The sequence below is a fragment of the Arachis ipaensis genome, chromosome B04 (genome assembly GCF_000816755.2).
Source record: "Arachis ipaensis cultivar K30076 chromosome B04, Araip1.1, whole genome shotgun sequence".
NCBI lineage: Eukaryota > Viridiplantae > Streptophyta > Magnoliopsida > Fabales > Fabaceae > Arachis > Arachis ipaensis.
This window is the reverse complement of record NC_029788.2, coordinates 16,996,916-17,012,469: the sequence shown is the minus strand read 5'-3', so window position 1 is coordinate 17,012,469 and position 15,554 is coordinate 16,996,916. Positions and strand designations below refer to the sequence as shown.

Genomic DNA, 15,554 nt, shown 5'->3' with positions numbered 1-15,554 from the left:
CAACCATTATCCTTCTACTGCTGGAAGTACATCATATCCTCAGTTTTTTCATGTCTCGCCGTATTCTAGTGGATCCAGTGATAGGAATACATGGGTTGGACTTTTGAATGATGTCATCAATAAAAAAAGCCATGGAGTTATAATCTACATATTATATTTTAAATTTTCTTCATTTTTTTATGGTATAGGATCTTGAATCATATACTTTTGTGACGTTGACATAATAGGCTATTTATTATGGTCGTTCATGGATGTGTTCAAATTATTGAGTAGAAAACTGATACAGAAATTTATTTTCTTTTCATATTTCTTAGTTAGGAAACTTAATACCTATAAAACTGATAAAGAAATTATTATTTGACATGATGGAAATAAGATTGCATGATGAATGTTGCTGCTTTAGATTCTTGTCAAGAGATGGTGTTGATATTCATCATTTCCCTAAGGTTAGTCTCTGTTTGTTCTTCGAAAGGTGTACTGAAAAATTTGTTTGGTTTTTGTTTGTTAACAGCATTGTAGACTTTAGGATCGCACGATCTTCTAGTCACCAGGCGCATGGTGACACTACAATTTTCATACTACAGGATACAGATTGCATTCATACTGAAGGTAAATTCATTTTAATACACCAAATTTTTTTGCTTTCTAGAATAGGCAATTTACTGGAATTATCAATGATTCATCTTCCTTTTTTTCATTTAAAAAAAATTAAACAGGATGTACTACTAGTTCTCGATGTTCATGCAGCTATTGCAAAAGATCCTCAGCACTTCCGACAGATTGTTGTTTTCCTGGTGGACAAATTTTGGATAGACAATTCTCTTTTGAAGTATCTTTTTTCCTTGTTCCAAAATTTTATCTTTATTTATGCAGTTTCACTAAAATATTGTATTTGCTTGTATTTTTATCTTTAGTTATTAAATTCCTTTTTTTATGCTCTAGACAAGCTGCTTTGATAATTCGCCGACTTTGTGTTCTCTTGAATGCTGAGAGAGTCTATCGTGAACTTTCTACAATACTAGAAGGGAAACCTGATTTGGATTTTGCATCAATTATGGTTCAGGTTGGTTGACTTTTCTGCGAGCTTGAATAGCAAGATGCAACATGTGTAAATTCTGATATATATATATAAAAATTCACAGGTCTATGACCCACACCACCCTGTTGGCTGTAACCAAATATTTAAATGAAACAGCTTCATGAATTTTGTAGTTAATCTAGTGTATTTGCTTTGCTTTTACGGGAATGATGAAATCATTATTTTGTGAATTGTTATTGCATAACCTGGTTCTGTTTTTTCTCTTTTGAGCAGACCTATAGAAAGTATACTGATTGACATTGATATGCATTTTAATGTTTTGTGTACAATACTTAATAGGCCTTTAGCCAATCCAGTGTAGTAGAATGGTATTGATATGGATTTTAATATCCCTCCTCCTTTTGTAACAAAATTTTCAGGCTCTGAATTTGATTTTACTTATCCACTGAAGCATCATGTAATTTTGCGGTGGTCGGTCAATGTCTTCAGCTTCTGCAGTGACGAACGGTGGCCCGAGCATTCAGAGCATTCATTGCTCGGAACGCACCACCAATCGTTTCTACAAAACCAGAACACTCAACTCGGAAGAAGCATTGATACCGCAGAACCAAACAATTTTGTTGGCGCTATGAATACTTCTTCATGTCCTCATTCCTCTGCTGCTGCTGCATTTGAGAGTATTGGCATGCAGAATCCAAAGAGGTTTGTTGCACAATTGTTTCCAGACTTTGTGGCGTGAATAAACCATATCTATTGAAGGTTGAGGAATGAAACAAAGTAGTGTAAAGAAAGGAGGAATATTATTCTTTACTTTAGTATAGGTTTTATAGTTCATACAATGCATAGAACCATTTGAGTTCTTACTTTAGGTATAGCTTTAGGATTTGAGAGAGTATATTGTTGGATGAGGTTGTATATTATTTTTGTAACTTGTTAAAGGTGGGTGATAAGAAAGGATTTATGCCGGTTCCGAATCCCACAAAATATTTCTGTTGTTAGTATAGTCCAAACCGATAGTCAATCCTTGAATCAAATTTAGTTTTTGGTTTTGTCACAAGTACAAACCCCAATGAAAATTAAGCGAAGTATTTAAACATTGGGTCGTCTCACAAGGAATTGCAATGAAGTGAATGATTATTGGCTATGAAGGAACAAGGGGTTTGATTTGTAAAAGGGCCAAGAAAATAAAGGGGCAAGAATTTAAATGGCAAGAAGAGTAAATCAAACAAGCAATTAAAGAAAGCAATTAATAAAAAGAGACATTCATGGCAAAGATTGAGAATATAGGCTTTCTATCCTGGTCAAACAATGATTAATTCATCTTATTTAGTCAACTCCAACAGATGGAAGAAGATATCATGTCATCTTCACATAGGGAGAACGTCAAATAAGACTAATTAATCATATCATAATAATAAACAAGAATTTATCTTATTACGTCATCCCCGACGATGGAGGAAGGTATCATATTATCCTCAAACTCGAAGAAAGTCTAATAAAACTAACTAATCTCAATCCAAAAGTCCTAATCAACTCACTAATTGAATTAGCAAGAGATTAGAGTCAATAGAAATCATATTAACTAACAATTATAGATCACCAACATAAGTTGGGTATTCATGACTCAAGATTACCTAATTACTCTTTCCAAGTCAAGAATGCTCAAAATCTACTCTAACATCCAACCAAGCATTTTGTCAAACACTTGGAAGGCATAAAAGGAAAGCATGGTAAATGTGCAAGAAATAGTAAAATCTACCAACTACCAATTGTAAGAAGAGTAAAATCACAACTCAAATCAACAATAAAAGGGCATCAAACATCAAATTTCATTAAAGGAGATTCAAATCCAACATGAGTATTCATGAACATAAAAGAGGCATCAAAGTGAAATTAACAAGAGAACCAAGAAGAGTTGAAGTATTAGAACAAGAAATTGTAAAGGAAACAAGATGAAATCAAGGAATCAAATCTAGATTTAAGAGAAATTAACCTAATCCTAACCTAATTCTCTCTTCTCTCTCTAGAAAACTAACTAAAGGCTCATCATGACTAACTAATTGCTCTCCCCTTGCTCAAGCTTGAATTCTGCATGAAATAGCCTCAAGAATGAGTTGGATTTGGGCATGAGCAGCTCAGAAATCGCCCCAACGTTTTCACTTTAATGAGGTCACGTGCGAGTATCGACACGTATGCACGGGTCACGCGTACGCGTCGCTTGTCATTTTTCGATTCCACGCGTACGCGTCATGTACGCATACGCGTCGCCATGCGACTTTGTATCCACGCGTGCGCGTCTGCTGCGCGTGCGCATCTGCTGCGTGTGCGCGTCTATGAAATCCCTCCAAATCCTTTTTTTCCATGAGTTCTCCAATTTGCATGCTTTTATCTTCACTCCTTTGATCCATTCCTAGCCCTTCTCAATCTGAATTCACTAACAAACACATCAAGGCATCTAGTGGAATCAAAGGTGAATAAAAATTACTAATTTAAGGGCATAAAAAGCATGTTTTTACACTTAAGAACAAATTCAAGGAGAATTACAAAATCATGCTATTTCATTGAATAAATGTGAGAAGAGGTGATAAAATTCCCCAAAATAAGCACAAGATAAACCACAAAATTGGGGTTTATCAAACCTCCCTACATTTAAACTAAGCATGTCTTCATGCTAAACTCAAGAAAGAGACAAAGGGTATCAACATTTATTCAATGTAAAATACCTAAATGCAACTATCTATATGAATGCAATCACTTGGTCAAAACAAATCAACTTCCAAGAAAACATGTGTGAGCATAAGGGCTAAAGCAATAGGAATCAACTCAAACCAAACCAAACCCACAATTGCATTGAATTATCAAAAAGATTTACAAACTTGCATGAAGAAGAATGATCATGGTGAAAACATGTAATTGAGCAATCGAACCCTCACCAGATGTGTATCCGCTCTAATCGCTCAAGTGTTTGGGATTGATTCACTCAATTCTCTCCTAATCGTGCTTTCCAAGATTTGTTTTTCATCTAACAATCAACAATTATTCAATGCATGCATACAAATATCATGAGGGCTTTCCCATAGGTTGTAATGGGGTTAGGGTCAAGGTAGGGTCATATATGGTTAAGTGGACTAGAGTTTGAATCTTTGATTATCTTAAGTTTTCCCACCTAACCTATATAATAACCTATACAAATAAGTACTAACCTAACTACCCACTCTTCACTTTTTCACATACTCATGCATTTTCTTTCCACTTCACAACACTTGTGCATTGATTCTTTTATTGAACTTTACTTTGGGGCATTTTGTCCCCTTTTATTGCTTTTCTTTTTCTTTCCTTTTCTATTCTTTTTCTTTTCTTTTCTTTTTTCACATTTATTTTTTTCTTTCTATTTTCCTTTTGTTTTTCTCACTTTTCTTTTTTTCAAACTCTATACAAGAGCATCAATGCATAAGGTCTATACATTTAATTAATACATGAGTATGCACCCAATTTCCAAAAACAAAAATACAAAATACCCTTTTATCCCAACCAATGTTCCCAAATCTCCCCAAACTTGAATAATAAATACTCTCACTAGCCTAAGCTAATCAAAGATCCAAACAAGGGACATTTATTATTTTTCGCTTTAGGCTTGTAATGTGCTAAAATAAATAACAATTGGGTTAAGCATAGGTTCAAAATTGGTTAACAATGGAAGATAAAAGGTAGGCTATTTGGGCAAATGAGCTAATGAAACAATGGCCTCAATCATATAAGTGCATGTATACACAAAATAATAGACATATAGAATTAAACAAATCAAAGATTACAATCATAGAAAGAGAACAATTACACACAAGAAGAAAAATAAATGGTTATAACATGTAACCACACCATTAGGCTCAAATCTCACATGCTTGTGTTCTTAGCTCAAAAACATGATCCATAAAATATATAATTCAAGCAAGTTCTAAAAATTTTTTTTTTCAATCAATTGGGGTGTCCTATAGGTAAAATTCTTGAAAAATTTTATTATTTTGACTAAGCTTATTATATATATATGCAAAATAAGAAAATGCAACTAAAAATCCTAAAGGACATAAGAATGAAATGCAAAAGTATTAGAATTAGAAACTTGTCACCCAAAAACGCCGACTGGTCGGACGACCTTCCCACACTTAAAAGTTTGCACCATCCTCGGTGCACTCAAAGATGAGCAAGGGGGTACGACGACCTTCCTTGTTGCCACCTCCAGGTGGTGGGTCAACCGGTGCTGCGTGTTCTTCCTTCCACTTTTGTTTTTGCTTGTGGTGCATTAGTCATGAAAAATAGAAAATAACACCGTAAGAAGAGAAAATACAAAAACAAGGAAGCGTAAATTGTTGGAATGAGGTAAATCACTAGAATCGAGTGAGTGAATTAGTATAACATTGATGAAACATAGGTGTGTGGGCCCTAAATTGCATGCGGTTTAGAACTCACACCCCATTATTTAAAAGCCATGTCACAATTATAGAAAAGAAGTATGTACTTCACTCATCCTAGTGTGTTTGAAATACTTCAAAATACTTGTAGGATAAGTCAACCAAACAAGTAGTGAAGAAGCATGAAAGCACTCAAGCAAAAACCAAGCAATTTGTGAAATAGAAAATGGATGGGTATTGATTGATGTGTAAGTAAACTTAGTGAACAAAATGGTATATGCAACTTACACAACAATCAATGACACATATTGACATTGTTGCAACACCTAAGTGACATAGTGGTGAAACACATGGATGCTATGGAACTTAAGAAAAAGAAGATAGAAGTGGAAATCAATCACATAGCAAGCATGGTCCACAAAGCTTTACAAAGCTCAAAAATATGTCACTAGGTAAGCTTTCGATCCAACTTCACAATTCAAAAATTTCAATGCATGAAATAGGTGATGTCAATAAAGGTAAATCACAAACAAGCATCACCTAAAAAAATGCAATGATAATATACAATTGTCTAGCAATGGATGATGAATGCATGTTGGCCAAAACATGCAATTCAAAAGAGTTAAAAAGCTTAAAGGCAATGTAACATGTACTTGGTGTTCATGAATGTTAAACATAAAAACTCAAAACCAAGTAACAAATTGTAACATCAACAAGGAAGTCCAACAATGAAAAATAAAAACAATTATGCTAAAATAGCATTCAGTTAAAAATAGGCAGCAAGAATTAGCAACAAAATTAGTAATCCAACACTTATAATGAAAAAAATTAAATGGAAATTATACTAACTAAACAATTAACTAACTAACTAAAAGAAGTGGTTATGGATGGTGTTTGATAGTGTTGGGTGATGATGGGTGGAAAGAGAAGAGAAGAAGGAAGAAATGGGAAGAGGAGAAGAGAAGAAGGTGGGTGAAACAGGACAATCCACGTGTGCGCGTATGTCATGCGTAAGCGTGGATTGATGAAATGGTAGCGACGCATACGCGTGGAGCACGCGTACGCGTGGGGTACGCGTGCGCGTGGGCAGAGTTGTGCCTCAGGCACAAAGTTGGCATGAAGTAGGCACAACTCTCGGGTTTATGTATAGAATAGTGAAACTTCTGGATCTACGCGTACGCGTGGGGCACATGTGCGCATCGATGGTCGAAAAGCTTGCGGCCACGCGTACGCGTGGGTGACGCGTACGCGTGGGTTGCTGCTCTGTTTTTCAAAATTTTTCTATGTTTTTGCACCAAACCAAGCATTTCAAACCTCCAAACAACTACTAAAACATCATAAAACCTTATTTAACATACTAGACTCCCAATTAAACTCAACTAATCAAACAAAATATGAAATTAAGCCTATTTTACCAATATGTACAAAAGGAAAAAATGAAAAGATGTTACCATGGTGGGGTGTCTCCCACCTAACACTTTTGTTTATTGTCCTTAAGTTGGACTTATGGGGAGCTCTTCATCAAGGTGGCTTGTTCTTGAATCCATCCTCGAACATCCACCAATGCTTGGAATTCTAATAAGCTCCATCTTTCAAAGTTAATAACTTCAAGCCTTGATGGAGTTCCTCACAAACTATGGGCTCCCAAATTTGATCCTTCTCTTGTAAGCCGGGATCCCATACTTTGTTTTGACACCTGTCCTTGAGTTGATCATGGTAAGTTTCTCCGGGTGGTGAGCAAGATGAATTCTCACTAAGGCACCAAACGATCCTCCTAGACCTATTCATTTGAGCACTACACCAACCTTCGCTTCTCAATTTTGAGCTTCCAACCATAATGAGCCTAGATTTACAACGCCAACCACTGAACATCCTCCTCTTACGCTTAATTCCGCAAAGCGCCCTAAGTTGGCCATCCGTTTCAAGCAATCCAAATTCAAGTGGGATAATAAAGCTGAGAGTTAGAAGTTTTACCCACTCAAATGAAGGATTAGATGGCAACCTAGGTAGAGAGGTTCCCAACAGTCTTGATAAAGCATGTTCCACTCCCGTCCATCCTCTTCCAGAGGCTTCCACCACTTGGCAAGATTCTTCAAGTTTTACCTCTTGCCAAGCTTCCTCAAGTTCGCCTTCTTCTTCATCAATCTCCTCAATCTCTTCTCCGTCACTCAAATCATAAATAGGAAGTTGAGTGAAGTCTACCTTCTCATCAATTCCGAGCATAGTGAGGAAGGATTCTTCAAGCTCAAAAGGATCATATGTTGATTTGGAATCATCATAGATAGGAGGACTTGGTGTTCGCCCCACTTCTTCCAATTCTTCAATCACATCGTGCCTTGGAGGTTGTGCATTTTCCTCTTCGACATCAACTTCAAACTCCATGAAAGAAGGCTCTTCAATTTGTGATTCCTCTATGTACTCAACATATCCTAAGGCTCCAACCACTACTTCCTCTTGTTCAATAATCTCTATCTCCTCCTCTTATTGCACTTCTTGCTTTAACTCCCCTTCTTCACCTTGGAGCTTCAAGTTCACTCCCTCACTAAGTTCTTTGGTTGCCTCTCCACATTCAACAATGGGAGTGTCTTGATCGCACAAGCTTAGGCAGGATGAGTAAATGTTGCTAACGGCTTCTACCATGATAGCCATCTTAGGTTCTAGCTCCTTAAACTCCTTTTCCGTCTCCTCTTGGTTCCTTTGGATCTGAGATCTAAGATCTCTTTGTTCCAGCATGAGGGCATCATTGAGGGGCGGTGGTGGGAGAGAGGATTCATTGTTTGAGGGAAATGTATTGTAGTTGGAAGGTGGTCCATATTGGTGAAAGTCTTGAGGTGGTGTATATAGAATTTGTGGTTCTTGGGAGTATTGGTGTTGGAAATGTGGTGGTCCTAGGTATGGTTCATATGGTGATTGGTATGGTGGATATGGGTTAGGATCATATGGGGGTGGATGGTGGTATGAGGCTTGTGAGTATGGTAGGGGGCTATATTGAGGAGGTGGTTCATATGCATATGATGATTGTGGTTGACAACCACAATGAAGGTCATCACATACATTAGATTGGTATGCATCAAGATTTGAATTGTACCCACAAGAAGCCAGAAAGGGTTGCTGCTAAGAAGGTTGTCCATAAGCTTGGGGCTCCTCCCACCTTTGATCTCCAAATCCTTGATGCATATCCTCATTGTAGCTTCTATTTTCAACTCCTACAACATAGTTGTAACCACACTCATAGCCAACAGGATGAGAATTCATAGTGACAAGAGAAAATAAAAACAAATACCAATAAGAACAAAGAGAGCAAAATTCTACAACTATAAAAAGCTAACAAACAAACTAAAAATCAAGCTATTCACAATATATAAAATAGCCAATAACATAGCACCATTACAATTCCCTGGCAACGGCGCCATTAATTTGATAAGAAAGAATTTATACCGGTTCGGAATCCCACAAAATACTTCCGTTGTTAGTATAGTCCAAACCGATAGTCAATCCTCGAATCAAATTTAGTTTTTGGTTTTGTCACAAGTACAAACCCCAATAAAAATTAACCGAAGTATTTAAATATCGGGTCATCTCACAAAGAATTGTAATGAAGTGAATGATTATTGGCTATGAAGGAACAAGGGGTTTGATTTGTAAAAGCGGCAAGAAAATAAAGGAGCAAGAATTTAAATGGCAAGAAGAGTAAATCAAACAAGCAATTAAAGAAAGCAACTAATAAAAAGAGACATTCATGGCAAAGATTGAGAATATAGGCTTTTTATCCTAGTCAAACAATGATTAATTCAACTTATTTAGTCAACTCCAACAAATGGACACTACAAGAAAACCAGGATTTTGCTACGCTTTTAAAGCGTGGCGAAAAGTGGGAAAAAGCGTAGCGATAGCTTTTCGCCACGCTTTTTGAGCAACCGGCACGCTTTTGAAAGGGTCACAACTGCTAGTGTGCTGGTTGCTCTATCGCCACGCTTTTAGTGACATATGGCCACGCTTTTTTTGTCGCCACACTTTTATCTATTGCCACGCTTTTAAACGTAGCCGTATACGAGAGGATATGGCTACGCTTTTAAAGCGTGCCAGAAGGTATCATGTCATCTTCACATAGGGAGAACGCCAAATAAGACTAATCAATCATATCATAATAATAAACAAGAATTTATCTTATTACGTCATCCCCGACGATGGAGGAAGGTATCATATTATCCTCATACTCGAAGAAAGTCTAATAAGACTAACTAATCTCAATTCAAAAGTCCTAATCAACTCACTAATTGAATTAGCAAGAGATTAGAGTCAATAGAAATCATATTAACTAACAATTCTAGATCACCAACATAAGTTGGGTATTCATGACTCAAGATTACCTAATTACTCTTTCCAAGCCAAGAATGCTCAAAATCTACTCTAACATCCAACCAAGCATTTTGTCAAACACTTGGAAGGTATAAAAGGAAAGCATGGTAAATGTGCAAGAAATAGTAAAATCTACCAACTACCAATTGCAAGGAGAGTAAAATCACAACTCAAATCAACAATAAAAGGACATCAAACATCAAATTTCATTAAAGGATATTCAAATCCAACATGAGTATTCATGAACATAAAAGAGGCATCAAAGTGAAATTAACAAAAGAACCAAGAAGAGTTGAAGTATTAGAACAAGAAATTGTAAAGGAAACAAGATGAAATCAAGGAATCAAATCTAGATCTAAGAGAAATTAACCTAATCCTAACCTAATTCTCTCTTCTCTCTCTAGAAAACTAACTAAAGGCTCATCATGACTAACTAAGTGTTCCCCCCTTGCCCAAGCTTGAATTCTGCATGAAATAGTCTCAGGAATGAGTTGGATTTGGGCATGAGCAGCTCAGAAATCGCCCCCAACGTTTTCACTTTAATGAGGTCACGTGCGAGTATCGACGCGTACGCACGGGTCACGTGTACGCGTCGCTTGACATTTTTCCATTCCACGCGTACGCGTCATGTACGCATACGCGTCGCCATGTGACTTCGTATCCACGCGTGCACGTCCATGAAAGCACTCCAAATCCTTATTTTTCCATGATTTCTCCAATTTGCATGCTTTTATCTTCACTCCTTTGATCCATTCCTATCCCTTCTCAATCTGAATTCACTAACAAACATATCAAGACATCTAGTGAAATCAAAGGTGAATAAAAATTACCAATTTAAGGGCATAAAAAGCATGTTTTTACACTTAAGCACAAATTCAAGGAGAATTACAAAATCAAGCTATTTCATTGAATAAATGTGAGAAGAGATGATAAAATCTCCCAAAATAAGCACAAGATAAACCACAAAATTGGGGTTTATCAGTGGGATAGATATGGGCGATGTCATAAAAGTTTACTTAGATAAAAGATACCAAATTAAATATTTTCCTCGATTGATATGATATGGTGCAATATATATTTTCTGCATAATTCTCCAGCCATTGAAGTGCCTAATCTATCTATTTAGAGCGTGTGCAGAGAATGAGATTCATATATCTGTATTTAAGAAACAAAAATGCTTCATAAATGCAGCAGTATGATACTTTGTTTCGCCAGTCTGCTATTCAGAACCTTCCATATAATGTAAAATACTCGACAACTTTACAACAATAACTGATTTGAGCATGCTCCATTGTAATTAGAACATACCAAGTGAGACCAGTCAACTATCATCATGCATAGAGATTTTGTTTACTCTTGAATCAATCATCTCATAATACATTTTTTACATTTTATAGTTAAAACTAACAACGTTTTACAAAATCTACAATACAATTTACATTGAACTATTGTAGTGAATGGAGATGATCATTTGGATGGATCCTACCAAAATTTCCATTCACAAGCCGAAAAAAAAGGGTTCATATTCTCTTCTAAATGCCTTGACTTGACTAGGATAGGAATTTTTGGATAAGCAGTTCTAAGTAGTTCATTAGAAAGAAACCGAATCTGTGAAATTTTCAAATAGAGTTGGTCATGGCATGATCATCACTAATTAATTGATTAAAAAGCTAGTTAAATTCACTATTTTATTTTTTACAAACCAATTTAAAATATTCCCTTAAAAAAAACTCAATTAGCAAAAGGTATAATCAGCCAAAGACCAAACATCTATGTAGCTCCTAACAAAACTCTTCTATTTCCACATATGCAAGAATTAAAGAAACTATGCTCTTCTACTTGGCGAAATGTATGCATTAAATAGTATATATAAAAGAAACCTAGACATTTTAATGTACAATACTATGTTAGCTTGAGATGTTTTACTAGAGATTCTCAAAACATCATGAGAACCGTCTTTGCAACTATAGATGCTACTGCTAGAAAGGAACTTAAGGAAGTCAGTAAAAAACTAAAAATACATAACTAATAAACTAACGTGTTGTCTGCTACGAAATTTCATGACAAATATTTACCTCAATGAGAAGGAGTCATTGCAAGTTGACCTTATTTTTTGTTCAGTGACCACATTCAAAACATGACATAACAATAACCATCTTTGTTTCGCCAATACCTGAAACAGTCAAGTTATTCAAAATTCATCTCCATGAATAAATAATTGTTAACGGATAATAGAACATGTGTGTGTACCCTAAAAGCGGATTATAAGAGCAATCGCATTTATTAAAAAAAAAAGAAGGGGGAAAATTAAAATATTCCCTTAAAAAAAACTCAATTAGCAAAAGGTATAATCAGCCAAAGACCAAACATCTATGTAGCTCCTAACAAAACTCTTCTATTTCCACATATGCAAGAATTAAAGAAACTATGCTCTTCTACTTGGCGAAATGTATGCATTAAATAGTATATATAAAAGAAACCTAGACATTTTAATGTACAATACTATGTTAGCTTGAGATGTTTTACTAGAGATTCTCAAAACATCATGAGAACCGTCTTTGCAACTATAGATGCTACTGCTAGAAAGGAACTTAAGGAAGTCAGTAAAAAACTAAAAATACATAACTAATAAACTAACGTGTTGTCTGCTACGAAATTTCATGACAAATATTTACCTCAATGAGAAGGAGTCATTGCAAGTTGACCTTATTTTTTGTTCAGTGACCACATTCAAAACATGACATAACAATAACCATCTTTGTTTCGCCAATACCTGAAACAGTCAAGTTATTCAAAATTCATCTCCATGAATAAATAATTGTTAACGGATAATAGAACATGTGTGTGTACCCTAAAAGCGGATTATAAGAGCAATCGCATTTATTAAAAAAAAAAGAAGGGGGAATCTTTTTTTTTTTTTGGTTGAAAAAACATTGGGGAACAAACTGTAATGTTAAATTCTTATAATAATACCAGAAATATATTCCATCAACAACAAAGTCTTGTTCTACATAACATAAATTTACGATCGAAATGTAAAGCCATCGTAGGAGACATGAAAGAAAAAAGATTAACAGAAAACAAGAGCAGGATTAACCGATATATACAAGGTATCAAGATTATGATACAATATTTATATTATCAAGTCATAGCCTCTTGTGCTTGAACATAAAAACACTACTTGCAGAAGTGAAAGTGATTTTCAACTAATATAAATTACACAAAAAATTATGGCAACAGCAATTCTTTGTAATTTTGATGAAGATCATGCAATGGTTTATCAACAAATAAATAGCTTCTACAGTTACTCCCATTGTACCAAAAAGAAAAAGTTACTCTCAAATATTCATTTAAAAGCTACTGTAGAAGGACATCACTATTTTTTAGGTATTTCGTCAAAAAGTTTAGAAGGACAAAAAATGGCCCCTAAGTGTTCCTAAAATAAACAAGTACTGCTGCTCATTAGAAAATGAGAGAATGCCATTTAATTCTGCTGAAGTTTGCAAAATTGTTTAGAAATGATTTACTTCTTTTTTCCCCTAAAGCTTTACCCTATTTTATGTGACATCTTAGACAAAAGAAAGTTCTATATATTTTTATTGTAAGGTAATCCTAGTTCAGATGGCCATAAATCTTGGAATGTTCACACGCTAATACAATTCAGCAACCACAAACTCTTAACAACTGCTCTCAAAGAATCAAAAATTCCAACTATACAAAAAGAAAGGCAAAAGAAATAAAGGATGATCAAAGGGAGAGAATGAAACATACACTATTCAACCAACAATCAGACAGTAGCAACTGAGAATAAGTTACATGGCAAGAAAAGTAAATGCCAAATGCAACTGAAAATGCCAGTCTAGGGTAGCATCAAAGCAATTTGCTTAAATGGCATAGATTTAGGTACACTATCCACCCACCTCCAACACATGGATGGCTATATATATGTGTGTAATAATAATAATAACATTCTATAAGCAAATTTGCAAATGAATGGTAAGTAAATAAAGGTCAAATATTGTTACCACTTTTGTAACGACTTCTGATTTTTTGTATCAGAAAAATTTGTTACAAAATATCACTTTGAATTGTAACAATTCCATTTTTTATTACAAAAACTTCTTGTAATGGGACATACTGCAACGGCCCCTTTTTTTGTTACAAAATATTTTTGTTTCAAAATTTTGATTTTTTGTAACAATTTTTTTTGTTACAAATATTGCTTTTTCTTGTAGTGGTAGTAAGCATTAGTTTCTTGTAGATGATGATGATTTCAAATTTTAGATATATAGTTATTTCCTAGAACTCGACACCAGGTTTATAATTTTCTAAACAAGAAAAAGAAGAAAAGAAGGTTTCAATAAAGCTTTAGAATTTAGTTAGTACTCCAAAGCATGGCATCAAGGAGAAAGGAAATAGGAGTTGCCCATGAATGCATAACTAAAATGATGGTTCAATTATACAAAATTAACAAGAACGACAATATTAACATTATACACAAATCACCCCAATTTCTTTTCTTCCCTGATAAACATGACAAAAATAGTTCTATGCAAAAACAAACAAAACCAATTTCACATGTAGAGAGCTTAGAATACAAAGTATTCGGGTCATTAAAAGGTGCTATTTATTAAGAAAATACAAGAGAAGGGAAAAACATAATTTGAAAATAAATAAACGAAGCTGACGGTAAAATTAACATCTATTTATTCTAGTCAAAATTGGGTACTTGAAACTGAAGATCTATAATATATATATGTTAGTAATAATTACAAGGCATGAGAAACAGATAAACTAACCAATTCAAAATATGGGCCTCAAATGAAAAAAATTTTTTCTAGGATACATTGTCAGGAAAACTACAATATACACAACCCTTCCAAAAAGCCTCCACAAGTTTTCAAAAATTTCTTGAGGTGAACCTAACTTTAGAGGCACAATATACAACCTTGAATGTGATCCACTAGCAAGACCACTGAAAGATAACACGAAGGCATAAATCAGTGCAGTGGCAAAAAAGAAGAGAGCCTTAGAAACACGTTCTTTTTTCCTTGAATGAAAATTGAACAAGCACACAGTAATAACTTTAAATCTTCTACTACCAAGTTCAGTACATGAATACCATGTATAATAAACAAATCCTTTCTCTTCGTGGAGAGAAATAAACTATGGAGAAATTTGGGGATCAGGAAAATTGAGACAGTGACATAAATATATTCTCCAGTTATAAGCCCGGTCATATGAAAAATGATGAAGCTCTCGATTATAGATGAAAGAAACAGAGAAATTTGTTAGAACTCACCAAATCATGAAGCAGCTTCTGATTGCACGAAGGAAGCTGACGGCGAGACTCGAAGCAAGAAGACAACAAGCCCCAGAACCTACTGCTTCTGCCGCCGGCGATGGAGAGCGCAACGAAGGCGCACGACTGTGTGCAAAATAATGACGAGACAGAGAGCAACGACGACGACCAGTTTCGGAGACGAGAAGAGGGATGACGACCTTGATTACGAGACCAGAGACGAGAAAGAGAGCTTGAGTGCGATGTCGAGACAGATGAGAGAGATCGAGTTCCAGCAGGAGAGAGAGGGAGAGAATAGGAAGAGGAAAGAAGAACAGATTCAAGAGAGGGTTTTTGAAATTCAGTTAAACGAACACTTTTAATTTTATTTGAAAATATAAAATTAGGATTAGTTAAATTCTAAAGTTTGATTGATTTAAAAGAGTATTTTTGTCTAATCGAATAAAGT

General features: G+C 35.1%; 1 long non-coding RNA gene across 1 annotated transcript; it reads left to right on the top strand.

Annotated features, from left to right (window-relative positions):
* Nucleotides 1–830, top strand: LOC110270549. Its single transcript, XR_002360182.1, has 3 exons — nucleotides 1–136; nucleotides 377–609; nucleotides 748–830. It is a non-coding gene; the product is annotated as an uncharacterized LOC110270549 (long non-coding RNA).